At 44.4% G+C, this 19800-nt stretch overlaps 1 protein-coding gene across 5 annotated transcripts in view; it reads left to right on the forward strand.

The window, feature by feature from the left end:
• The window catches only part of cadm1a (cell adhesion molecule 1a), a 344647-nt gene that overhangs the window by 316997 nt on the left and 7850 nt on the right, over nt 1-19800 (forward strand). The window lies entirely within an intron of this gene.

A 19800-nucleotide genomic window follows, 5' to 3' on the forward strand; every position in this document is an offset into this window, starting at 1 on the left:
TTGCTTCATTTGCGTCGCAACCTCTTTTCTTTTTTCTCATTAGCGTTGTGTAGTCGTGAACAAATTCATGGACGCTGGATCACAAGCTTCCTGAAAAAGCGTGTGCGCTCAGCTTTTCCTCCTTGGAGACCAAATGCAAACTTCACTCACCTGTCATCAGGACCGAATTAGATGTTCTCCGGTTTGTCCTAATTTAGTCAAACTCATTTATTAAGTGACATAAATCTCAAGGTTTCACATGTGGGGTTGGACAAGACAAACTATTAACATTTCCACAAAACAAAAGGTTCTGGGGCAAATGTCCACTGTGGCCGGTTGATAATTCAGCCTCGCCCGCCGGAAATACTTTAATATACGTGATATATCTGTCGTTGTTGTTGTTGTTGTTGTTGTTTCTTTATACTGGACGATCGGATTTGATGAAAAGAGAAGACGGGATTAGGGCTTGTTGAGCAGTGTGAGGGTTAAATAACACAACTGCCCTCAAGGAAACACATCTCACAATCATGATTCACAACTGCCAACGGGATGATCTCGATTGGAAAACTGGCAGCGACCTTTTTGTCATATGGGACAGTTTTCTGCTCTTATTGTTCAGTCTGAAAGATTTTAACATTGTCATATTACCTCTTGTACGGAGGGTTTCAAGATAAAGATAGTCATTTAAACGGGAGCGCATACGTCCATGATATGTTGATATTTAACTGAAAAGTGGAATGTGTCTGTAGAAAGTGTTTTTTTAGTTTTTTTTTATGAACCACGTTTAAAGGTGACGCCTATAGAATCTATTTTCCATACGTTCTTCAGCTCCAGGCTAACGTGTAAAAAGGAGCTCATGAGTCCGGTGAGGCTATTTCTCTCTTTCCGCTGCTCACGTTGGCTTCTTACTGCGGCGGTGTCTCTCTTGATTGCGAGAGTTGCACATACGACGAGCGCCGTGCGAATACCAAAGTCAATTCCCGTGGAGAGCGTTCAATGATTCTTGACGACGCCTTGCTGCCAAACTGTTTTACAGTCTGCAGAGGATGATCACTTGACGGTCAAAACCCCCAAGTTAACACATCCTGGATGGTGGCTCGGCATATTGGATACATACTGTACATATAGAGAGAGGTATAGATATTTGCCATCTCATCCCTATATATCAAAGAGTGTTTAAAACAAGAACAAATCAGGTCCACATGTCATTATGAACTCAGTTACAGATTTTTAAAAAAGTTAAATATCTAATTGGATTTTAAAGTGCCTTGTTGCACAGGTCTACATATTAAGAGAGAACCCCCCCCCCCCCACAGCTCCAGATAGTAATTTCATCGTGATACCTAAAGTATTTTCTAATCTATGCATGGGTGGATCTATTTAATGAGCGTCAGCGTGAGTTGGCTCGTTGACTAGATCACAGCGGTCCTAGTTTGCCGTGGGGCCGCAGCAGTCGTCAGGTTTTTCTTCCTGTGAATGAAGTTGGCAGCTCGTGTTCGCCCGGACCACAGATGCCTTATTCTTTTTTTTCTTCTTTCTTTTTTTTTTTGTGTGTGTGAGATGTGCTCATGAGTTTTTGAATGGCTGCCCCAGATGTTGTGTCTCGGCTCATAATCATTTTTTAAACGTTAGTAATTGACCGCGGTGATGCATCATGAATATTAGATCAATCTTTACTGCTAAATTGTACCTGTTGACGATTTGGACTAAATGCAGTAAAAATCAGCCGCAAAGAAGCGAGATTACAAAGCCAATAACAAGCTGTTTGAAGCGGGTAACGCAGAGGAGAATACCTTCAGGTGAATTCCATATAGATCAAAATGGATAAAAGATGGTGTAAAATATTCATACGATCGGAATCTGGAACCTGAATTCATCACACTGCTGAAAGTGACTCTTCAGATGTAAGTTAAATGTTAGTGGTCAATGACTCGCTAAATCATCTGATTGTGTTCTATCATTTTTTTATATCGCGTCTTTCAAAATCAAATGTGTGTTATGCTCCTTTCAAATTTTTTACAAATGACCTAAACTCAATATCACTTCTGCATCTGCGATATTAAACCTATTATCTATTCAGGAACGTGGCGATGTGAGAGGAGTCACGAGTCGGACAACCTGAATCTGTCCACGGCTCCGTGGAGCTCGACAGCGAGTCTCAGCCCATTGTTTAGCTGTCGAGGCCGGGTTCACTCTCACTTTCTGTCATAGCCGCCGCGGACAGCTGTTTTGTGAGAGGAAGCGCTAAGGACCATCTGTACTCCACTCAACACATGCTCGGCGCAAGAACAGCAGAGAGACACAGTTAGGAACCCAGCGGAGCAATTAGCAGCCAAAGAAGAAAAACACAAAGTCCGTGCAAAGACGCGAGCAGACGAGAATGTCATGTCACTCACGTCGCGGATAACGAGAAAGACGCGCCATGTTTGAACTGGCGTGACGTCAGTATTGAGATCCCCCCCTGCGTCACCCGTCGTCGAAGTTGGACGCTGAATTTAGACCCGGGTAGCACAACCGCTTCGTGTGGCTTTCCCATCGGCATTCCGGTCGGCCTTTATAGTTGCCTATTTACTTGATCTGTAAATAAGCAACTGTTGACCATATCAGCTTTAAAAAAAAAGAAGACAATTCATTTCAATCTGTCAATCGGTTATCGTAGAGTTGACTGAATCACAAGGAGTGTCTTCCCAGCCTGTCATTGTCTGACAGTGTTTACATCTGTTGACAGTAGACGCAAACGGAGCAGGTTTTAGGCCCACTAGCTGTGTAAATACCAGGGGATACCGATGACTACATTCTCATGTATCATTCTGATTTGATAGATGAAAGAAAGAAAGACAAGACATTGATATTCACGCACAGTATTTCCCCCCCTCATAAAATATTTGAAAAGGGCAAAAAAGAAGATGTGCTACAACCACATGAATGGATTTGCACGGTGGAGTGATGGGAGACGATGGGCGTCATTAATATGCATGCACTATTTGGTGAATATACATTAGTGGAAGGTTCAGGTGTCGCGCGGAATATTGCAACGTAATTAACATTCATCGACTCCATAAGGCGTTCGTGCTGATGTGAAATTGGCTTTTCAGTGGAAATAACAGGCACTTTGTCATTTGCACCAGTAGACAAACCGCAAAGCGGCTGCTCCTTCTTTTGCAATAATCAACTGCAACTCTTAATGTAGATGTAACCTTAAACAGGAGCTCACAGCACATTGATCACATTTCCTACATCAAATTAATCTTGTACATTTTTTTTTCAAAGGTTAAAACTGCTTTCATTGTGCAAATATCGCTCAACCTCTTTATGGAGGTTGGCAAGACGGATCTTGCTGTTAAGAATGAGAATAGTATGTTGTGTTATTTACTACGAGGGCAATCAATTTAATCAATTTGTCAGTGGAAAAAAAACCAATGCAAACAATACAAAGCAAGTGATGTGTATAATATGCAGCGGCTGCAACTTGTACTGTACGCAAACGTATGGTTACATACGTACACCGAAATATACACCAGTATATACAAAAAGGTATACTTCATACATTTCAATTTAAAAAATATAGAAAATAAAAACATCGGGCAATCAATTTAAACATGAATTTAATTCAGATGAAATTTGAGTCCTGTTCCTGCTCATATCAAGTTTTAGGCCAATTCCCAAACAATTTTCAAAGAAAGCCGAATCGCTTGTACGTATGCTAATGCATCGAGTTTTTAGCAGGTCTGAAACAGACAAACAAACAGGAGGGTCACACACGTCAATCAAACCCGACGTGTGCACACCCACACACACTCCGGAGCAGAGATCTTATTAGCCAGTCACCCATGTGGGAGTCCGGCATGAATTGTAAACACAGACATCGATTCCATAAATACTGAATCACGGCGTAATGACTTGGATTTCAAAACCCAGGTTCAGTGAATATTGACACTGATGAGTCATTGACTGGCAACACAATGATAAAGAAAAAAAAAACCCACGGCGACGGAGAGTTGCAGCAGGTAGGCTGTGTAGTGAGGAAAGTTGCTTTAATTGACCAAACTGCTCAGGCTGTAAACATACCTTATTTTTTTTTTATAGCTGTTAACTTTGCCACTCACATTTTCACAGAGCCCCGATACCATGGAAACAGCAGCAGCTAATGATAATAGCATATAAGTTTGGTCCGATCATAACTGATATTAACAGTAATCAGTATCACAGCTCACTGGCAGACTTAATCGTGAAGAATAAAAACAAATCAAGGTGGCGCGGGGGGTAGAGCGGGGTCGCCCGCCCATCACAGGGCCTGCGGTTCCACGTCGGCTGCAGCCGGACGAACCCCAGCTGCTTGGAAACCATGACCACGTCGAGACGCAAAACCAGAGAGTAGGTAACTGGACGGAGCCGACACAATCAGAATGCATGTACATCTGTTCCGCAGCGACCTGGTTACCATGACACCTCACATCAAATGATAAGCCTGTTGATAGATATTGTTCTCACTGTTAACAAAGCAAAAACCACAAAGGCCAAAACCAATAGTGAGTCGATTCCAGACGTCGGCGGAGCCGAAAATTGTGAAATACCTTATTCCTTCATGTCACACACGTCCTTTGTTTGGTGAAACGATGTTCGCCACGCGAGTGCCTGTGTCTGACTTGTGAGCGGCAGTGGGCCGACTTAATGTCTCTGCACAAAGAGACGAAACGAACCGGCTGCAAACTCTTTGAGAGGGAGAGATCTGTTGGGTTTGTGCAGCCATGTTGGAAATGGTGAGGTCACACAATGTGAACCTGCGGCACAGCGTTTGGTGCACACACACACTTCATCTTGCCCCTCAGAAATTTCTGTATTGACTCCAAACAACAACGAGGAACTTGTTGGACCTCAGAAGCAGCAGCCCCCTTCCCAAGTCCCCTCACTGTCAACACCATCACTAACTAGTATTTTGTATGCGAGTGTCTATTTCTTCCAGTTCCACCTTCAAGTGTCATTTAAAATTCTAATCAATAATTTGCGTGTCAACGGGGCATTTTCCAAAAATCCTGATTCATTTAAAAAAGCGCGATGCTGTGAAAGCATCGGCACTGAGCGGCTCGCTGCCGATATGCTGTTGCCATAGCGATCCCCCCCCCCCCGCTTGTCGTGACTCAAAGAATAAAAGGAAGCTCCTAGGTCCTTTCCAAGATTGTCCATTTCCCTCTGAAATGGGCCAGGTACGGGGAGAGAGGCACGCAGGGCTGGAGGCAGCAAACTAAACATGCAGCAGAGGAAATAAGAGGCTCTGAGGTGGGGTGAGTGCCAGTGGTCTGCGGGAGAAGTGGCTGTGGAAACATTTTGTTTTGGCTCTTATTGCCAAACGCTTTGACGCTAAAATTATAGAGTCCTGGAATCTGTGAATACTCAATGACCGATTTTATCATGAACCTGGATAAACACCACTGTACCTCTGGCCTCAGGAAGCTCAAGTGGTACAAAGTGGTTTTCGCCGGTGAGACCCACAGAGTTAAGGGCGCGCACGGCAAACAAACAAAAACCAAAGATGGCAACACGTTCAATACATTCAGATTTTTGTAGAAAAAGCAGCCGACGAAAGCTTTTCCCCACCTTCACAAGGAAAGAGAAAACCCCTCCCACCCCGGACACAAACTATTTGAAATGCTCCCCTCCGGCAAGAGGCCGAGGTCTGTCGAGACCAAAACCTCCCGTCGCAAAGACGGTTTCTTCCCTTCTGCCGTCAGCCTCATCAACAAGGCCCGGGACCCCCACTGACACCTCCCTCCCTTCCCCATGGACGTTACACGTTATATTAACGCAATCCACCCCACTCACACTCTTAACCATCAGTGACCCCGATAGTTATTGTAAATTTGTTGTGAATAGTGTGAATTTGATTTCATTTGATCGTATTTCATTCTATTCTCTTTTATTTTATTTTATTCTACATTCTTTTTTCTAATTCTGACAATCCCTTCGATCCATTCACAGTCAGATACTTGTAAAGTTGCATGAACCCTTATCTGTCTGCAGAGTGGGCTACGTTGAGACATGGGGACTTGGACGATCATTGGGGAAAACATCACAAACAGACAGGGCGTAGAAATGGTTAAAGATTTTACATTTTTTGGGGGGGATTTCCTGGGTCCTGGTCCTGTGGAATATCCGAATGGATATTCTGTTGAAAGGGAACGTTGCAGAATTTGATTAGTTCTCTTCGTCAGTGGGCTGGTACGACTCAGTCACTGCAGAAGTACAACAAAACGGAGTTTGCAGCTTCCACATTTAATTTCATTGAATTTTATTCTACGTTCTTCTTCTAATTCTCTGTATATACGTTGACTGCAACATGCACCTTAATAACACCAAAAAGAAATTCTCGTATGTCACCCGTGACCTACCTGGCAATAAAGCCTATTCTGATTTCTGATTGTGAATCATGAGAATGATATGAGTCTTTAGCTGCTACATGCTCCTCAATGTTCACCGGTTCGCTCCAAAACTTTTGGCCCAAAGTCCTCCGACCCTCCGATCTTTGAGTCAACAGTAAGTTTGGTGGGCACCAGGAAGTGGCATAATACCAATACCATTGTAGAGAGTTGCAACCCCACCACCCTTAACGCACGGCGACGTGCACGCGTTTTAAATCGCAGCATACGAATCAAACGTGAATTCTTCCAGGTTTCGGAGTTCAAACGTCCAGAAGAAGCTGGTTGAGACTATTGCCCCGATGAAGCACTGTGTTACTACTTCTGTGTTTCCGACTGGGAGCCATTGTGCCACTGCCACTACTTCTGTCACCTCATCAACACCGCGATCAGTAGTCAGGGCTTTTGTTTTTGTCACCATGTGACCTGCATGAGGTAAATCAACTCCCTGCATGTTTGTTGAAAGACGAGAGGATGAGTCAGGAACCAGCATTGCCCTGGTGGATGTTCTACCAGTGTTTGCTCTCCTCCTCTCGCTCCCGTCTCCTCACTCTTAATGAAAGGTCACGTCGGTGGAAGGTGTCAGTTGCTTTAGCTGATGGCTAGCTGCACTCACTAATTTCCCATCTGGAGCGAGAGCACGTCTGGAAAGGACACACCTGCCAACGCGGCTGTCAGCAAGCGCGCGAGAGTAGTGGGATAATTGAGCCGCCCCGGAGATCTAGTGGTGGAGAGGAATACAGGCGTTTAATGGCCACTTTGCTCACACTGGGACTGTGGGAGGTGAGTCACAGGACTTTCCACTTTAATCCAAGGACTAAGCTGTCACATTTGGACGTCATTAACGAGACAAGGCATTCATTAAATGTTAAGGACACAATGTGCCAAATTGCCGTCAGGCAAACTTCGGAAAGTATTTTGTCAACGGGGAAGTTTATCTCTGTCGTTTGTTTGATGTGTGGCCGAGCGGGCGGACCTTCGCCGAGGATGGGACAAGACGTGGGGCTTTTTTTTTTGGGGAGGGAGGGGGAAAAAGTGTCTTGACTCCAAATGTTATTGAAGACCGAGTCGTCGCGGGCGTCAGAGTCGGCGGAGCGCAGGTGATCTGGGGTTGACTGACTATCAAAGGGACAGATGGCACCGCCAGCTCCACTGGCGACATGACACATCGGTAGGTTAAAGGGACACAGCAGCATGTTCCTGACAGCCGCGACACGAGTCTGATGACCGCGTGCACACAAAAGAATTTGTTGGGTTTGATGATGATGATGATGATGATGATGATGATGAGGAGATGGCCTTGTCCTCGGTTAGACCTTGGTATAAACTCAGCACGTTGGATCGGATTCATGGAATAAGCATTGCACTTCACCATTACACCAATCATAACATGACTATCATGGTGAAAGTAGTGGAACCCACTTCCTCGAGTGATTATTCCTCCTTATATCTGACAAAGAAATAACTTTCCCCTTAGAATTTGCGATTCAGCTCTGTCTCTGAGTTCTTCAGCATGATTTTCTCTGGTGCAGATTTATTCAAAATTACCACTAAGTGTGTTTAAAATAGGGCTCCTTTTTGTTTGCACCACCTAAAGCATGATAGGGATCATTTAGAATAATGAAAACAATAGCGACAAAAAATCTGTGAGAGTTAGTTTTCCTCTTACATTTTTTTTTTTTTGATTTTACACTTTTCAGATTTTCGATTTCGCTGAAGCTCAGAATGTCCCATCAACATGTTTCCATGTCCCTGGAACACTGACAATCCCCTCGATCCATTCACAGTCAGATAATTGTGAAGTTGCATGAACCCTTATCTGTCTGCAGAGTGGGCTACGTTGAGACATGGGGACTTGGACGATCATTGGGGAAAACATCACAAGCAGACAGGGCGTAGAAATGGTTAAAGATTTGATTTCCTGGGTCCTGGTCCTGTGGAATATCCGAATGGATATTTTGTTGAAAGGGAGCGTTGCAGAATTTGATTCATTCTCCTCGTCAGCGGGCTGGTACGACTTAGTCCCTGCTTACGACTTAGACTTCCACATTCACCTCGATCGTGATTTTCCAGTGAGTGGAGACCAGTTCCTCCCCTTCAAAAGAATCTTACATCAGTGGCATAATGGAATCTCTTGATTTTTGGATTTATGTACACACACACACACACACACAGATAACTGTGTTTGTATTTGACGCTGGAACCCACCTCGGGGGCTGTCTTCAAATGAGGCACATATGCCGCATTAATTAGTTTCAGACTGGCAAATGAGTATGACAGGTGACAAACGGGGGTCCTCCCCTGCGAAAAAACCCCCCAGAAACTCTTTCTCCTCTCATAACTCACCGCCTGCTGAAAGATAAGTGAACCTTCCAAGGTTCCAACTGGCTCCTCACATGGTGAAATAGACAGGCAAAGTGATGACATACCTGGGAAGTGTAATCAGAGGTGGGTTTTTTTGGTATTTTTCTTCTTCTCCTCACCGGTGACATGGAACTGATGCTTTTAATCAGAACGACAGCTGTAGAAATGTGGAGTGCGCTAACAAGGGGCACATCTTTTATGCAAATTGTTCTGGTGCGGAGTAGATATTTCCGGAGGGTAAAAATTGTTAAGCTGACTCATCAGAGGGTGTGACTCATCAGAACCAAAGTGCAGTTAATGCAGTCGTACAACAGCTATACGGGATAAATGTAGACATCGGGCTCAGCAATCTTTGGTTTTTTTAAGCCCCCCTCAGTTAGAAACTGTGCAAAATGCATATTTTTTTTGACTATTTCAGAAATTCGCGTACATTTCGATGTCCTTTCTCCTATCAAAGCCGTTTGCTTTCAGCTACCAGATGCCCACTAAGCAGAGGGACGATTTCACATTAATCCAAACTGTCAATCATCCCCATCTGTCGCTCTGCTACCTGCTGAAACGATAACACCTGCACCAGCAGAGCAGCCTCTCTCTCCAACTGCTGTCACATTGACTCTCGCAAGCCCCCTTTTCTTCGATACGGCACAGTACCCACAGTAATCATATATGGAGTGACAATAAACCTAAGTGGTGACGGGCAAAAGAAAAATCATTTAACATGCATTGGATGTATTAGCAATTTTGTTCGCCTAAATCAGTTCATCAACCTCCTCAGTTCTGACAAATGCATTTACGGTCAAAGACTGTTCATTTGGTATTTTATCTCCCTGTGACAATGAGCCTTTATTTTGTGTTTTATATATTTTACGAGATTCTATTTTATAGTCACCTCCGATCTTTAAAAACATTGATACTCCCATAAAAGTGTGTTGTAATTTGTGATCTAAAAACCCCATCTTACACCTTCTGTTCGCATACATTCATTATCTGGACATCTTGATGTCGACGAGGGGAAAATTCATGCATAATGGAGACGCAAAATGCACACTTGTTATCCTGAGGTGCGGCTGTTGAATCACGTTTTAATCATAAGTTACCACATTCCTAAGAATCAAACGTCCATGCTGTTAACGTGCTAAAATAATGCATAATGGTATTATGCATTATTTTATCATCAAAGCTATTATAATTATCATTCGGTGGGGTTTTTGAATGTCTGTACAAAATAGGTTGTCATGCATGACCATCCTATAGATGTTGTCAACCTCATACCAAATTATCATTGAAATCCATCCGATAGGTAACATTTCAATCTCGGCCAAAGTGGTGGACTGGTAATTATCCGCCCAATTCTTTATTCTGTTAGCCTACAGTAGTTTGTCTGGCCTGAAATAGCCTTTACATGCCTTTGGCTCTCCCGGGGCGGGACAGTCACCTTGCGGAAAACAGGGCAGCCCCTTGAGATCATCCCTCATTCCTTACTTTGGCCCGTCGGCTTCACCTGCTTTTAATATGCATGTTGAGATCCGATCACAATGCGGGCAGAGTAGACGGAGTAGAGGTACTTCTACTCCCAATAGTCCCGGCTGTAAACAGGCCTGCTCCAGCTCGAGTTATTCCTCACGTGCTTGAGTTATAATTTCAACCACATTGACCAGCATTGCTTTTGAATACTCATCGTGCATTTTGCTTTCGGGCTCAGTGTTGCCATGACGGCAACTAAGTCTCGCAAACTTCCATCCGAGAGAGTTGCACTTTTACCTCGGTCGGGCCAGCGTTGGCACCGAGGCCAACGAGACAGGGAAGGGAAAGTCCAAATTCTCTTCGAAAAAACGTATTTATTCAGTGATATGGGATATGGGCGACATATAGACGTTTGACTCCTTTGCCATTGCTAGTACAAGGGTAAGTAAAAAGTAAGCGGTGGCAAGTCACGGTGCTTGATGTTTTATATATATTTCACTTCAACGCCAACTGAGCAACGTTCGAGCACTGCTCAAATGGAGGTGGGTGGAATTTGTGGCAGAGATGGCAAACAGTTTGGGGAAGATACAAACGGAGGCAACCGAGTTTTATCAGATCCCTAAATTGATCCAGACCGAGCCTCAGAGTTGCCTACGGACACCAAAGAATAATTTTTACTTACTTTTGAATACTGGTTGTGTCATTTGCTTTCAGGCTCTGTGTTGCCATGACGGCAACTAACTCTCGCAAGCTTCCATCCGAGAGAGTTGCACTTTTACCCCGGTACGGGCCAGTGCTGGCACCCGAGGCCAGCGACGCAGGGAAGAGAAAGTCGAAAAATGCCGGCCTTCTGGCGAAACACATTCATTCAGTGAAATGGGATACGGGCTACATCCTTGGAAAAAAAGAAAAACGGCTCTGAGAGGAAATTGAATTGATTTTCAATAACTGTCTGTGTTGCTCCTTCTTCCCACTTTCCCCTCATTAAGTCGTGCATTCAGCCCCAGCTTCCTCTGCATTCTTTCGTGCGCCATTTCCTATACTCTTCCCCTCATCACGTGGCTCTGGATAGTGAGTGAATGTGTTTTCCCAATTTGATTCCACGGAGATACAGACAAAGGATTTTGTCATTGTAGGGATACTTCTCCCAGAAAAAAGGCCCTCGCTGTTTTTGTTCCAGCGACGCCAAAAGCCCCGAGTCCTATATATCATCCCTCGTCACTGGCTTCACGTACTTTGAGCCGCAACGATACGACTTGTCGGCCGTACAATGCGGAACACGGCAGATTTTCTCTCTCTATTTTTCCCGACACCATCCATGCGTGTAAGCTGGTCTGAATTTCCTTTGAGGTAAGGCCTGGATTAGAGGCCCCCGCCATGCACTCCGCTCTGCTCAGTGATTTTATTATCACTGCAGGTTTTGTTGTCAGCATTCCTACACCTGACAGAGACCCTGCCGTGAGACCTGCTCCTCAAAGACGGCCGGAATAGCGTGACGAAGCAGTCGCACGGGGATAACAGCTGAAATATTCCGAGGGGTCTTTACATAATGGCAGGAATCTTTTTTTTTTTTTATCTGTTAGCAGCCACAGGTCAAACAAGTCCTCCGTTTAACTTTTGCTGGTTCAGTAGAAATTAAGACTACACTAACGTCGACTCTGGTTCAGACACGTTGGAACTGCGGTACGTCTTTGAGCACACAGTTATAACACAACGGTTATATGATTTTGTTTCAGTTATCATAATCCTTTCCAGACTTTGCTGACACTGTTTGCATCCCTCCCTCTTTTCCTCTGGTGGCAGCCCACCATTATGTACAGTAAGGTCTGTGAGAGCTTGTTGAGAGATGTGTTGCTTAGCACTAACCAGTAGGCACCTTCATCTGCACAGCTTTGCACAAGAAGTACTGTCGGAGCCTACGCACAGACCGTGCAATGGCAATCGCTGGCCAGTTCCAATGTGGTAGACTCCTGTATCTTGGCCATCTGCAGTTGGTTCAGTCGAGTATATTCGCATGTAAAAGTTCACTGAACTCTGCATCGACTTCTCTTTGACTTTTAGGGTCTGGGGTTTGAATATTCGACGTTTCAGTGAAGCCTCGCCGTGGTCCACTGTGCCATCGCATCTACAAATAGTTGATGCAATGACGTGAACATTTTGGTGGAGACAATCTAAGGTCCCCACTAGGACAAGTTGTAATATCTTTGCTGATGCCCAGACTTTTCATTTAGTGCCATCGTCGGGTCCAAATTTGAATGTGGTTGGTTCATGAAACGATGAACCAACCAACGGCTGTCGACTCTAATACTCTCTCAAGACCGGAAAATCTCGACTTCCAAGTTGTATGGAACTCAGAAGTGTTTTGTGTCTTTTGAAAGGCACCTACAAGCTATTATGTCACTGTGTTCCCTGCATGCTGCCAAACTAGAGGAACGATGACTATTGAATGGTGGAAAAACTATAAAAGGAAGACTGAAGCCGCAAATAATCGCGACCATCCCTAATCTTGTTGATTTATGGAAATGGGTAGTTTTCCGTGAGGCGAGTTTACAGTATGAAAGGTTTGTGTAAACAGCTCATCTCCGGGTGCGACCTTGACCAGAGAAGGAACTTTACTGTCTTGTTTACCGCACGGTATGTAAATGTAGCCATTGTCTCTGGCTTCTTTCTCCAGGATTAGCCGCTCGTTTCCTTGGCACGGTTCCTTCACCCAGGGCTGAGTGGGCTGTGTACACACATCCACTCACAGCCCCTGATGTCATTTCTCTGATAGCACGATGCACACGGCCTTCATCTGTTGTTATTACCAATATGCCAAGAGGCAGCAGAGACACCGGACTTGATTTAGCGAGTCCATTTTTTTTTATCAATGCCTAACATTTATTTGACTTTGGCCCTCACAAGATTTTTCACTTTGGAGCACTTAAAACAATTTAGATTATTACTATTGTTTTGTTTAAGTTACATCACTAAGTTGTTTGATTCAGTTGTTTTGTCTTTATTTCAGTTTGACTTCTAATGCAAGGAAATGCTCAAATAAAATGATAAAAAAAAATAAAAAAAAATCATTCAGTATGAGAACACACAGACGGAATCCAGGCTTCTGGCCAGCTCTCACATCCACAAACATAAATCCATGGGAGTTTTTCCAGACATTGCTGAAATGGCCAAGGCTGGAGGCAGCTCGGTGACAGCCGCATGGGAGGAGGGTTTGTAGAAGGTGTGTGTGTGTGTGTGTGTGTGTTCAGGTGGGGGTGGGAGGGTTGATAATCAGGCACAAGAGAAGAAAGGGCAGTTCCGGTGGATGGAGAGTAGCTCCACTGGGCTTCCTTTCTTTTTTTTCCTTCTTTCAAAGGCTGTCCCCATTAACAGGACTGATGAGCATCTCTACAACAAGCCGCAAAGTCATTCGGCCTTGGGAGCCATAGAGAGTCCTCGATGTGTTAGGATAAGTCACTCCCGAGACCACTAAAAGCCATTATTAGAAGGTGTTTATCGAGCCTAGCCGTGGCCTAGATACAGCTTAATATCCCAAGAACAGTTATAGCCCATAATTATGTTACACTTTTGGCGAAGACCGGCCTTGATTAGATAAATGATGAATAGGTCCATCAGGAAGAAGAAGAAGAAGAAAAACAAGCTGCAAGGTTTCAGTCAGTTGGCTTATTTTTGCAAAGGCACTGGAACATTTGTTTTCCTTCTCATCACTGTACTGTGATGAGGTTTGACATCAAAAAAATGGAAGTCAGTATTGAATAAAAAAGGTTTATATCACTTGATGAAGCATCCGATTCTGTGCCAGGAAGTAATGGGCAAATTAAAACTGTTGTTTCGCTGTGAAAAGGAATGAAAATATTAACAATGAAATGGAGTTTCGCTGCTTTTCGCTGGTTTGTCTCATTAAAAATGTTAGAGCCTGATTAAAAATCTTATTTCCTCGGCAACGTGTTCCATGGTTATGATGACCCAGAGCTCAGGCACCTCAGCAGCCTTGTATCCGGTTGACCGGCAAAACAATGTGATTTTAGAAAGTGGAAATTGGAAACATTTCAATTCCGCCCATACTTTACCCGATTGATTTTGGAAGTTGCTCGGTGGTGCGAGGTCGGTGATCTTGTGGCGGACACACTGTCACGGCTGGCCAGTTGTTTGGTTGGTAAGTTCCAGCTGATTCTGGCATTTTATAGACGACATGGCACAAGACGATAACGGGGCTCAAATAGTCGAGGGACGTATCACCACATAGAGCAGAGAATAAGTCTTTGCTCGATACTAAATGCTGAAGAATACCAGGCGATCGTGGGTCTACGTCCATTCTCACGACACTCTTATGTGAACCAAAAATGTATCTGAATGGGGCAAACGACATGGAATGACCTTAGTGTGTCTCAGAGAGGGCTGGATCCATGATGAAGAGATCTCATCGGTTGCATTATGGGTACTTTAGGATCCACCGATTGTTCGAGCGTCGCCCCCTCTCCGCTTCTACTTCATCCGTCTTGCTTGAGATCCTGTTTGTGGCTCGTCCGGTTACTTCTAACGACACATTACAGGACCGGTGAGTGATGAGGGTGAAGTCAGAACCGTCACCTCTGAGGAGCGAACTCATTTCATGGATGATCATCGTGTCTTCATGTCTTGAAAAGGACTCGATAGTTCTGCGGCCCAGTCGCTCTGTATGTGTGCCGCGTAGTGCGCCGTCCCGAGAGGCAAAGAGATACAACTGACATTTTTTAAATAGGTTCAGTGAATAGGTTCATTGGGACTTTAATTACATTCACTCTTTAACCGAGAGTGTTGTGGGCGATGGAAGTGGATCTTGACAAGCCGACGTGCTCTCACGACGGATCCGCCCGCACAGCGCCGCTTGCGATTGCACCTCTATCTGCAGGCGGCGCGGGCATAGCACTGAAATCACTAATGCTCAATTAGCGGATTAGCAGATCCAATTAGGAGATCTCCTCTGTCTCAAATCAAGTCTTTGTCAACATGTCGTATGAAAATGAGATACTCCACATTCCCACTTAAGGAAGGTCCCCCCCGTCAAAATGACCACACCCCTGATTGACTGTTGCATTGTTTGTGCAGCCCCGTGGACACCTTTTGTTTTCAAGCCCGTTCTTGATGAAATCATTTATATTTCCAGGCACATTTCAAAGAGAGACGGAGCTGCAGTGTGTGTGTGTGTGTGTGTGTGTGTGTGTGTGTGTGTGTGTGTTGAGATAAGTCCAGACAGCTTAGACGTAATGTGAAAACACTTTATGCTGCAACAGTTAGGCTGCTGTGTATATTCTGCATCTTCTGGGCTTTTTTAAAAAACAAAAACAAATGACGCCTCAAACCAATTGTGGAGGCCAACGACGGAAACAAATGAAGAGAGGAAACAAGTCTGTAGCCTGAAAAATTTGAATCGAGCATGTGGTTTTAATTACGTGCAGATAAGTTCCCGAGAAAACTTGAGCGTTGATGAATTTCCCTTTCATCATCTTTAAGCCAACCGGACTTTATTCACCTCATTTGCGAACGGAATCTCTTCCACATAAAGAGCTGCTGGTGCGGCAATAACTCCTTTGCACGTTTCATACATTGCCGCTTGTTTGATACAAGGTCATTAAATGAATATAGCCATCTGGCTCCAGGCAAACTGGTATTCAGAGTTCGTCACACTTGTTGTGTATATGGAAGCACTTGTACACATCCCGTTCAAGGCGGGAATGTTGTGGCTCTTCTTCGCGCTCGCTGCTCTTTTCTTACGGGTGTTGTCGGTCACAGGGCTGGATCGATGTGTAGAACCGGTGTCACAGCCCACACGAACCCCCCGCCAAAGTTTACCAGGGTTAACGTGGGCTAGCCTGGAATATAACTCTCTAGTCCAGATTATACCCGCTTTGTGTTTTTAATAAATAAGTCTGTATTTTAATGTCCAGGGTTTCTTTTTATTTCCATCATAATTTATATATTTCGGGCTCGAACAGACGTTATGTCTCCTGTCCAGATTATACCTCATTGTGGTGTTGTAACAGACAACGTATACGATTACAAATTTAGAAATTGGAGAAAAAAAACATCAGGAAATAGTGATCGTGAAGTCATCAGATTTGAGGGGTTAGGAGGTTAATTTAAATTTAAAAAAGTTTAGCCAGACCACTGTGTTCTGTGTGTGTGTGTGTGTGTGTGGGGGGGGGGGGCTGTTTTTCTTCCCCCAGGTATATCCTGGGCTAGTCCAGTTTTACCCCAGGGTATAAAACTGGATGGCGTACTTTAACCCCGGTCATATTCTGGGGAGGGGGTATTTTTTGGGCCGCTTCACCGGCTTGTTGGGTTCAATGTAAACTAAGTTGTTCTTCTTGACAGTAGTTTAGCGGGACCTCTGTATAAAAGCTGCTGCTTACTGTAAACCTGTTGTCCCTCTTATCGTTTCGTGAATCCCTAAACCAAGAGCTGCAGTCAAAGGAACCGGGTCTGACGTGGATCTCGTCGGTGCTTTTCATTCACGACACAAGTGACTTTTCAGGGCGATGACACAAATCGCCCCGAATGTGCAACTCCTCTGATCGCTGAAACAATCGCCGGCGCAATTCGGAGTTGGGACTCCCCGTGTGAGGTAATAACACGAGGGCACTGAATTTCACTCGGTGACAGTAATTGCTCCAAAGTGATACTCGCTGATATGACATGCAAATTGCTCTCTGTGGTGTCGTTGGGACTGAGTGCTCCCGGGCACTAACAGGACTCATTAAGTATGAAACCCATATAACTCTTTCTTCTTTATTCACTTTTGTTGGTTTAGGTCCAAAGAGTTTGCACGTGTTGACAAAAAACACAGCTCACCTGCAAAGTTCATGATCCAGAAAAGAGGTTGAGCGTCGATATCTATGACAATGTTTGAGTCACGAACTTCCTCAGAAGAGCTTGTTGCAATCAAACTAGGATGAAGTCGCCAATGTAATAACAAAACACAATACCTAAGCTAAATCCACGACAAATCACTCTACACACGCATGAATATGAACTCTTCGTGTTTTGTTTCAATCGAAAAATAGGATTTCTAGAGGTTTTTGCATTAGAGTAAAGAGATTCTCCTTCATGTAGTCGTTTCTCGAAAACCCAACTTTCCTGACACGCGGATTATTAATACATCGCTTCTCATCGGGGCACAAAGTAGCTGCTGCGAAAATGAAATAATGAAATGCACATTAACACATTAACATTGGATCTGTCAGCTCTAATAAAGTGAAGGACCGCCGGATTCATTAACACCCTCATGCTGAGCGCTCATCTTTCAACGCACTGAGTACACACCGGTGTTATTCCTGATAGGGAACGTGGGCAAAGCTATAAAATTAAGAACCAGGTTGAATTAAACCAGAGTTATCCTTCAAATTACAACTTCCAGCGGCTATTTTTGCAACCCACGATGAGATTAATCATTTGCTGTGACAGTCATTAGGAGCCACCAGATAGCCATGAAATATTGATATTCATTATGCCCATTATAGAGATTTTCTTTTCCTTTTTTGGACCCTGGATTTGTTTTTTTGCTATCAACACGAAAGACAATTGGCAACCCACCGTGACGACACCCGTTGGTTTGTGAGCTTTGAAGCCTCGAGTTTTTCACATTTTGACCAGCGCCATGTTGGCTTTATTTGAAAATGGACGTCGAATTGGGGGCGCGGTCCGGCTGAGAGCTCGTCCCCTGCGCGCCCACCTACACCTGCAACCATGCACCGATTGGACGGCACCAGCCGTCAATCACGCTATAGCCACGTGGCCATGGATACGGTGCTTTGTTGTCTATTCTTCTCTTATTGAGACCTCAAATTTCCAAAATGACCACCGTGCAGTGTCGAACCCGCAAACTCCTCAGGAAAATCAAATGAGAAATAGAGTCAGTTTCTCATAGACTTCCATAGAAACAACCAGTGGAGTCGCCCGCTGCGGGTGATTCCAGAAAATACAGGCGTCAGGCACTTTTTTTCCGGATCTGGGGACTACGGCCAGTTTTATATATAAAGTCTGTGTTTGGAAATTGTCAAACTCGTGTAGCTTCATTTTAAATGCCAGCGGAGGTCCCAGACTTTGCAAAAAATGCAAAATACCGTCAGGGGTGAAATGGGTTTCAAATGATGCGCGACGTAGGACATTTCTTTTTTCCGATGGCGTGTTGCAGTTACAAAAAAATGAATATTTCTGAAAGCGTCCTATAACTTCAGTGAAGAGCTGGAACAAGCTGTCAGACATGAGGATTTTTTAATCTCACAGTAACCGGCGGAGGGGAAGTTTGCTGTGGGTATTTCGTGGTCTTCAAAATGAGAGGAAGTTTCTGGTGACACCTGAACTAGCGCTCTCTCTCTCTCTCTCTCTCTCTCTCCCTCCCCCTCTCTCTCTCTAGCGCCACCAACAGGCCGGATTGTTTTCGTTTGTCGCGTCGATGCGTAGCAGCACCTAATGACAAGACTTGTGCGTCGTGGCGACTTTGACGTTCTCATCTCCCGCCGCTCTCGGATGGATTTACAGCAGAGAAGTTTAAGCCACCCTGACCACATCACACACACGCTCTCCGGCTTCCCCCCTCGGAGCCGGAGTCCACATTAACATCGTAATAGGAAAGTGTGTTAAAGCGCGGCTTTAGCCGCCTGACAAGAGCGAATTGGATGTCAGAGGGATCCCTGCTCAGTTTAATTGAATCTGCCCGGCGCTGAAAAAGAAAATCTGGAGTCAAAATAACCTATTAGATCCATCGGGTAATGTTGTGTTGGGTTTGACAGGTCGCCGCCCCACCACCGCCCTCTCGCCTTTATCCCTGCAGGTCGCAGGAATGTGGAGGTGGGCGGCAGCTGATGTTATCCACGGTGTTCCTCTCCCCCTGTTTATGTTTCTCATTAATAAATTGTGTCTTCCTCCTGCTTTTTTCCTGGAGCCGCGCTCCGCAAACCCGTGGCGTGTGGAACTAGGCTGCAGAAGCGCGCGCGTGTGTGTGTGTGTGTGTGTGAGAGAGTTACTAGAGGTAATGTATGGTGAAGGCTGACGGTCTGTTCCGCCTGATTGCTAAGAATCATTGTTGTACAGTGTCCTCGCTTCACTTTTTATGGCTTTCCCTTGTTGTAAGTCTTTTTTTTTTTTTTTTAAAGGCATTGTCTTGGACGGGAAGGTGTAGTGCACGGTGTAATGGTGTCCTTTATATCTGTAATATGTACATCATATGAGGCACAAAGATGCTTTGAGGGTTGTTGTTGTTTTCCATTGTGGACTATTTGGTGGAAATATTTGCCCCTGTGAAGGACCAATCACGTCCCTCAAGGCATCTAATAATAATAATGATAATGATATATATGCTTTTCTAAATATTCAAAGATGCTGTTGTTGGTTTTTTTTTCCCCAAGTGCGGAATTTATGGGAAAAACATGTCAAAACGTATATTCATTTATTTTAAAATTCTGAATGAATTGTATGATACCGAGTGATTTCCCACAGTGCACCGCGAGTATATGGCAATTGTTTATTACAATTACAACCTCCTATTCTTGTGGCAATTTTGTCGAGTGATTAACAAAATGTTGGCCACATAAAAAAGGAG

Source organism: Scophthalmus maximus, chromosome 2, assembly GCF_022379125.1.
Source record: "Scophthalmus maximus strain ysfricsl-2021 chromosome 2, ASM2237912v1, whole genome shotgun sequence".
NCBI lineage: Eukaryota > Metazoa > Chordata > Actinopteri > Pleuronectiformes > Scophthalmidae > Scophthalmus > Scophthalmus maximus.